This window comes from Acanthisitta chloris, unplaced genomic scaffold (genome assembly GCF_000695815.1).
Source record: "Acanthisitta chloris isolate BGI_N310 unplaced genomic scaffold, ASM69581v1 scaffold25504, whole genome shotgun sequence".
In the NCBI taxonomy this organism is placed as follows: domain Eukaryota; kingdom Metazoa; phylum Chordata; class Aves; order Passeriformes; family Acanthisittidae; genus Acanthisitta; species Acanthisitta chloris.
Window position 1 is genome coordinate 47,262 of NW_008668065.1, and position 8,676 is coordinate 55,937.

Consider the following 8,676-nt stretch of genomic DNA (forward strand, 5'->3'; position numbering starts at 1 on the left):
AAAATGGTACTTAAGAACTTTGTTTCTTTCTGAAAAAACATGAGAACTTTTTATCTAAACAATCTCCTTGCTTAGAATGACCCATGGTTTGGTGAAGCATTTTATGACTTAGTTTCAGCAAAGAGAAGAAATGAATAAAACATACATTCCTTAACAGAAGAATTTTCACAGCTATATATAAACATTATGACACATCTCTTCTAATGCTTCCACCATGGAGATTCCCATTTTCCACAATACCTTTGGCTTGATGTTCCCTGTTCTTTCAGCCGTAGGACAGATTCTTCAATTTCCTCTTCTATCCTTCTTAGCTGACTCACAAGTATCTCTCTGGCATGTTCTAGCTCCTCAGTGTGTTTCCTGTGGGACTCAGTCACAGTCTCCCTGCAAGTACAAGGATCTTACATTCCAAAACTGGGTAAGGATTTAATAAAATTAACCTAATACTCAAGAGAGCAAAAATTTCAAGTCTTCAGCAAAATTTATATTTCTGAATGACATTCATCACCAAAGAGGCTTAAGAGTTTAATTTACTATGAAAACACAACACAAATTCTACTCTACATTAGAAGTATCCTCCTTCTAAACCATCAGTACCAAGTGCTTTCTGAAAAGCAAAACACCATTACTAGCTACCAAAAGGTTATTAGATCAACAATGGACGGAGCAGTGAAAGCAATTTTTAAGCTTTTATTCTGGGATAGGCAACTTTGCACAAATAAAAACAATCAGATGACATGTCTTTAACAGTGGAATTTATCCAGAAAATGCAGTTATAAAAAATAATTTATGTTTCTATAAAGTGATTTCCTCTGAGACAAGTAAATATTTGTGTTTGCAGAACATCAAGCACAAAATAAATAACTACACATTGATTCATACATATGTACACTTAGCTTGGCCATTTATCAAAAACTTAGCATTTACAGATATTGTAATAATTCTGATTTAAGTAAATCATTATGGAAAGAAACACACATGCTAAAGTTAGCTTTTAGATAACCAGATGTCTAAACATGTACTTTGGAGAAGCAAAATATTCTAATCAGATATCAATAACCTCAAATTAGATGTTAACTACCTTTTCTCCAGCCTAAAGAACACCTCAGTTCTCATACAGTCTCTAAATCAAGGATGTTCTAAGGGTTCCCTGAGCTTCAATTTCAGTTAAAATGTGCAGTTGGATTATAAATTAACTTTCAAAATGCAAAAGTGAATCAAAATCATCTTACATTACCATCCTATACTGTTCTTGCAACTTACCCATAAAATCTGACTGCCTCTAGAAATGGAGCTCAAACACATCAGTGTAACACTTTCAATAGCCACCAGTTGCATGGCTGGCCAAATCCACACATTTTAGGAGTTCTGTTGGGAATAATTCTGCAGCTAAGGCCCTTTCTGCTTTTGTCAGTTTTGTCTTAGTAAACCAGACAACACTGCATCCTAGCAAAAAAGAAAGGCTCAACACTGAAGATCAATTTTAACTTCCAGCCAAATGTACCTGCATTTAGCCTTCTAAATCCCTGATCCTATGTTTTCCTTATCACAAAACACTTCTGCCTTGTCACCACTGGTTACTGCTGTCAGATCCAACAACTTCACTTTATTTTATGAAGTGAAAACTTCTGAAAAAATGTGGGTTTTTTCTTCATGAAATCCACAAGATTTAAAAACTAAAATAAAAAAAAGAAAGAGTAAAATGAAAATCATACAAACCATATGAACTTCCTGAATCCTCATGCAGACTGACTGTATTTTGAGAGTACAGGATCAGGTCTTCTCACTTCTAAATCCTGAAATCTCAGTCCTGAAAATAAAATAATTTTTTCCATGCTGAATGAAAAAGCATTTAACCAAACAACCTCTATACAGTACAAACACGACTTCTATAAAGGTGCCATGAAAAGTGCTTTTACATCAAATTCACATGGAAAAAAAATAATCACCAGAGTAGTTACAACACAGTTGCTGTAAAATCTGAACTATGGGTGATACAGCACACTGTTAAAAGAAGTGTTAAAAACACGTCTTGAGAGGTTTTTCTTAGGAGATTTTACTTTTGAAGACAGAGAACAGCGATGGTGTCTTCAAAGAACAATATCAATATCATTAAACAGGAACATGACTTGCAATCACTTTTTCTCAGCATTTTCTTTACAAAATCAGAAGTGTCATTCACCTAGACATGCAACTACAGGACCGTTTTTAGCAGCAGTGCAAATAATTTCCTTATGTTCTTTGGAAGCATGCTAAGTCCCTAGTGAAGAAAAGGGAGAAATTACTTAAGGAAGACTTGCAACTTCAGGAGCAAAAGCAATGGTTTCTCTGATTTTTTCTCCTACTTCTCTTTTCTCAGAAGAAGTTAATGAAGTTTTGAGGTGAGACCGAACCATGCATTAAATTTCAAACACAGCATTAAGGCTGCCATCTCTCAGTCCCCACAACTGAGTCGTTTAGGTTCGAGGTACCTATTTTGCTTTTGTGCTGAGTCAACTTGAGCTATTCAAATATTTTGAATTTTGATCTTTAAGTATTATTGTAAGGTATTGGTAATTGTGCTATATATATGTGTGTGTGTAAATATACATCTAGAGCATACAATTTTTGTTTATTTTTGTCCAAATCAATATTTATCTTAGATGACTGTACTCAAAAAAGAAAGCAGTGAGAGAAACCAGTGGGTATTTAGTCAACATTGATACCTGACCTCATCTCAACTTGTTGTGGTGTTTTTATAGCAACCCAACAAAAAACAGATACAATAAGATATATTTATTTTTTGTGGATTTTTTTGAGTCTTCACCCCAGAGACAGCTAAGCTCTCTCTTGAATTTTTCCAGGCATTTTATTTTTGGATAATTGTTCTCCATATTTTCTGACCTGCATTAAAAATGCTTTGAGATTCAGACTCATGGTTTCACTGAGCAATCCAAGAGTCCAGCAGCCTTTAAGGAAAGGGGAAATATATCCAAAACCAGCCTGCAAGGTTTATGATCATTGATCAAAAAGGCAGGATGAGAAAACATGCAAGAGAAAAACATGAAATATCCTATGTTAATGATACTATAGAAAATATTCTCTGACCTTCTGGACAACAATACTACTGTATTCGAGTTCTGAGTGTTGGTTACTAGATTTCTGATAAGTTTCCACCTTAGAAACTGTGTTCAAGAAACGAGATATTCATAGCACTCAAATTATCAGAATCCCCTCTAGTCTGGACAAAGTCTTAGAATGGAGATAGACACACTTGAACTTCTGTGAAATTTCTGAATGCTATTATCTGAACTGGATGTTCTGTGGACAGCTTTTCCTTATTATTTTTTTTAATCACTCATGTTTTCTTTAGCTTAAGAACCTCTGTCTTAAGCAACATGGCCCTACTTCTAGTTCTGCACAGGACATCTTGGATTTGGATCTGTTCTTATGCCAAGGCAAGTCCTCACAGCCTGCCATAAAGCCTTGATCTTTATTCCTTGAACCAAGTTGCCCTTTTCACTCTGCTAGCACTGGGCCTGAATAACTTTCTTATACTTCTACCCTATTTTTGCATTGTTAAAACAAACAAACAAATCGATTTTTGGAATAAAACTGCCTAACTAATGATGAAGTTTAACAATGTAGCTGCCTTAAAAATGTCAAAACTTGCACTACGTATAAATTAAATGAAAGCAAATGGGTAGAGTTGAGCACTTTTTATTGTCTGTCTAAAAACATGAGAATTGTTTCTGCTTTCATACACCTGAATAATCAATGTAATGAAAATAAAGACTGGTGTGAGGTTGAGATAGAGAAAAAAACATAGTGTAACTGGCCCTCAGCCTGATTCATAGCCTTTGGAAGTTAAGGAGACAATTCTGCTGACTCAGGTTGACTCAAGGCTGTAGCTGTCTTTTTGTTTTTCAACATGTTATCAGTAAAGTGTATAAGGTAACTGAGTACAACTACTTCTACAAATGCACCTATGAAAAGAGAAAGGTTTAAAAGTGTGATTTCCAAATGCAGCTACCATAAATAAAGGACTGAGAGTGAGACTGCCTTAAGCAGTGTGTCTCGACAGTAAAAAGCATCATTATAGATGGCTGCATTGTAGTATTTGCTTTTCAAAGTCCACATGTGTGATAGATTTTTCAAGTCTGCAGTGCTGTGCACACATGTATCAAGAGACTAGAACAAACCTTGAAATTAAAAAAGGAAAAACACGTGCAAACAAACTACAGATGTAAAACTTTGTTATAACATGGTAACACTCAACTTTTTCATATACTACTTTTATAACCCTTGAACATGTAGAGAAGTTATACTAAGGAAGTCCCATGATTTTAACTATTACAAAACTTGCTTGATAACTACTGTCTTTTCAACTCTGAACTTTTATTTGACCCCTACAATTGCAGACTCTCATAATAAGGACTTCAAAGGCAAACAAGCTATCATGACTGCTATAAATAAATGCAAGGAAAATGGAAAAGAACAATGTTTCTGCCTACAGATACTAATACTGCCCATGGATGAACAAAGAAGACGATGGACTTGTTACAGTGAAGCAATAATTAGAAGTACTGACATAAACCACTGTTTTAATAAACGTGGATTTATTATTTTTGCATGCTCTGTTATGCCAACAGCCTTACCTACCTTTTTGAGACCAGTGTTAGTACGAGACTGAGCACAGTTGGATGGACAAGGCCTTGAATCTGGAGCATCTGGTCAGATGAAAGGAGTTTGCTGCGAAGCATCTCATTTTGTTTCTAAAGCTCATAACTCTTCCTTGCAAATGCTCAATCCTTCACTCCAGTTCCAGCGCCTGTCCCAGCCACTTGGGGCCGCCACCAACCTGCTCAGACTTCTCTTTATCATTAACATGGCGTATTAACTCAGTGGTCGTTCTGGGGAAAATAATAAAAAAAGATGAAAAAGAATGTGAAAAGTCAGCATAAAAAGCATTCTGTTGAAAGGAACATAATCACTGTGAAGACTTCAGCATAGAACCTGAATAATAAATTTCAGGTTTTGATATAACTATTACTGCCTGTGAAGAACTCTTTGAAGATAATTGAAACCACTGTGCAGCAATCTGCTTTATAGCACTGACAAATAACAGTTTCCTAAGGCTTATCATTTAAGGTTAGTAAAGGGAGGACACATATTTACTCCATATGCTGCTTAAATGTAATTTTTAACGCATGACCTTATATAGGAACCTCTGCATGCTGTTAAGTAAAGTTACAGATTTGGGATGTGGTGGGGCAAACTATAAAAGCTACAATTTCACAAAACATTCAGCTATTGAAAGAATGCTAATAATATGCAACATTCCAATGATATATCAATTCTAGTATTTTAGGATTTAAATATATATTTAATTTCTAAAGTGGCTAAAATATATAGGTGGAGATATATAAGAAGGTACTCCGGAAAAAGAGACTTAATAGCTCTCATTACCATACTCAATTTTATACTTAGGAAATACTACCAATGTGCTTCAGAGAAGGAACAGTTAGCTGAAGAATATAATTAGATGCAGAGGGTATGGTTTTCATCTGTCTTTAAAGGGATACAAATTTTGCTTTTGGCATTTCAAGGGTTGTACCTTTGATTTCCCTTAGTTTTGATAAACATTGGTAAGCTAGAACAAAAGGCATAGAGGGCACATGGGGGTGATGTAATATACAAGAACAGAAAACATACCCAGCAGTGAATGGAAAAAAACTTGGCATATAAAGAAAGAAAAGGTGGCTTTGATGAGAGAGACAAGTTCAAGACTTTACAAAATTGGTCGCACATCTTCAAGACCTGTATCTACTTTACAGGGAATCTATTTTTGAAGGCCCAGAAAGAAAACTGAAAATAAGGACACATTTCATTTGTTTAAAGGGGCTTGTTTTATTTTTTTGTATACTTGTGGACAGAAGCTTCTACTTAAAAGAACAAAAATGAAACCAAAAAAATCCATAATAACTTTAGGATGTCACAGAAGGTTACTTGCCTGTAAGCAGGTTTTTTGTTTATTTGGCTGTTTTTTTTCGATGTTCCTCTACTGCAAATTCATTCCAAACATCTAGTTACAGGGGTTTTGGCATAAGGGATGCTGGGAAAGAAATTTAGCTTGAGGAGTTAAGGTTTTTCTCTGCCAATCTAGACAAACGTTGAACTTTTTATTTTCTGTACCTAAAAGTATTAATTCAGGTATTCCAATTTGGACCTTCTGTGTAATGTTACCTAAGTGGATGACGAATGCATTTGGTAAGTCATCTAACAGAAACACAGGAAATGCCATTTGGAATAAGCAAACAATTCATTTATTCCACCATCTAGTGTTTGACAACAGCCTGACAGGAAAGATGGAAGTTATGTCATGCAGGTCAATTTGATCCTGACTCACTGAAAACTGAGTCAAAAGGAAAGAATGTCTTGGACTTAAAAAAAGTATGAAATAGTCCCATCTACAGAGGCAATATTTTCAGCTGCTCTTTCATGGATGTGTTAGCATCTAACCAGAAGCTAGCTTGGGTGCAGCAGGATTTGATTAAGTACAGCACAATGTGAGCACAGACTCATGGTGCTTTTGGATTAATTAGCCCTCCTGCAATATAGTAATACCATCCATGAACTGTTCTGCTGAGCCCAGACTGGTTTGCCAGCACAGCACTAAGTTTACTAATGAGCCCGAAGTTGCTCTGGTATGTTTGGGCACACTGAGTACTGTGCTCCCCGTGCTCCTTGGGACTTCTTCACTGATGTTATCTATTACACCAAATAAAGGAGAGCCTACAAAGATAATTTAGGGCTAACAACACAATCACAGAATCAGTTCGGTTGGAAAAGACCTTGAAGAACATTGAGTCCAACCTCCACCATGTCAACTAGACCATAGCACTAAGTCTTTTCTTAAATACCTCCAGGGATGGTGACTCCACAGCCTCCCTGGGCAGTGCATTCCAATGTTTAATCACACTTTCTGTGAAGAATTCCTCCCAGTGTCCAATGTGAATCTCCCCTGGCACAGCTAGAGGCTAAAGGTTAGATGCTAGTGAAATTCCTTAATGACAGTGAAGGATAAAAAAGAGGCAGAATATCTCTGTATAGACCATTTTGATTCCAGAATAAAACTCCCAATGAATCATCAGGGTTCTCTTCTTCATTTCTCAGAACACCTGTTGTACTCTGACAGCACAGATCAGAAGCCAAGGTACTAACTCCAAAGTGACAGATAGCTCTGTACCACTGTACATGGAGATCTAACACAGGCCACTGCAAAAAACATCTTACACACACAGAGACAACCAGAAATCAATATCAAAATGAATTCCAATGAGTGATTTTTGCTACTGCTTTAAAAAGTACTCGGAGAGAAACCAGCATGATTTTTAAGCTGTTGATAATGCTTTAAAGGGCAAAAATGTTACAGTAAGCTGATATAAAATTATTAAACCCCATACCTTTTAATTTTCTCCTCCTGCTTATTTGCATGCTGCTTGAGTAAGATGTGCTCATCACGTAAACAAAGAAATCTGTCCTCCAGTTCTTCTCGACTGATTCGTGACACAGCTTGTTGAGCTTTTACATTCTGTGCAGCTGATGATTCTGCCAAAATCAAGGGAACTTTAAATTATCCTCAATACATTCAACAGCATGTAATTCAAAGTCTAACTTACTTGGAAATACTAAAAAAAGTAATTTTATATTTTACACTTATATGAGTCTGTTGATTAATTTTTTTCAGATTTATTTTCATGTTAATCACTTCCTTTTTCCTCCCTCTTACAGATTAAAAAAGGAAATTAAAATGATACAGCAAAGTGATTACCTACTAGACAACACAAAGGTAACAGTTTAGCAAGTAACCGGGTCAAACTATTTTAAAAATGAGCATTACCAAAAAGATGCTTTCTAATCTGTTTCAAGGTTAACATAGTCTCTTGAAGCCTGAAAAGACTGACTCATAACCCTGTAAATTTACTCAGATACATGCCTAAGCCCACTTGTTCCATTCTAATAGCATGTGAGTAACATATCAGAACTGCATAGTACTTTTGGTCCCCATTTTGTTAAATGGATCTGGCCTTGTCCTCAAGTCAGGAAAAATGTCCTGTTTTTTCTGGAAAGATGAATGTTATAGCTCAATGACATTTCCAGTTTTTAGCATCTCACAGCAACTCCCCTCTTCTAACAAGCAGCTTGAACATAGAACGGGTCACAGCATCTTTCAGAATTTAACCCAGATTTTGAATGGTATTTGAACTTCATTTTGTGAGTGGCAACATCAGAAACATTTTTAGAAAGAAACTAAAGAAGCCACTGATCAAAGTCTGTAACTGTAATAAATAGCAGCTGGTACAAACCTTGTAATCCTTCAATTCCAGATGGAGTTAGACCTGTATCTCTCACAGGCAGGTCCCCCACAGTTTCATCAGCTGAACCAGGCACGGCTTATCTACGGATAACAAAATTCAAATGAAATTCTTTTCCATCTGTTATCTAAACTGTGAAACTAGAATGAACTACAATGCAGGATATAAAATGAAGGAAAAAGCAATGACAGATTCACTGAAATGACAGATTTATACATTACTGTAAATGGTCCTATCTCAATTGTATTGCTCAGAGGACAATCTAAACTTTCAAGTTTAATGCTGTGCCAGTTTTCATCCATTCACAAAATACACCCTT

General features: G+C 35.9%; 1 pseudogene; it reads right to left on the minus strand.

Annotated features, from left to right (window-relative positions):
• Window positions 1-240: 240 nt before the first annotated feature.
• LOC103800393 lies at window positions 241-8,435 on the minus strand (annotated as a pseudogene).
• Window positions 8,436-8,676: the final 241 nt, after the last annotated feature.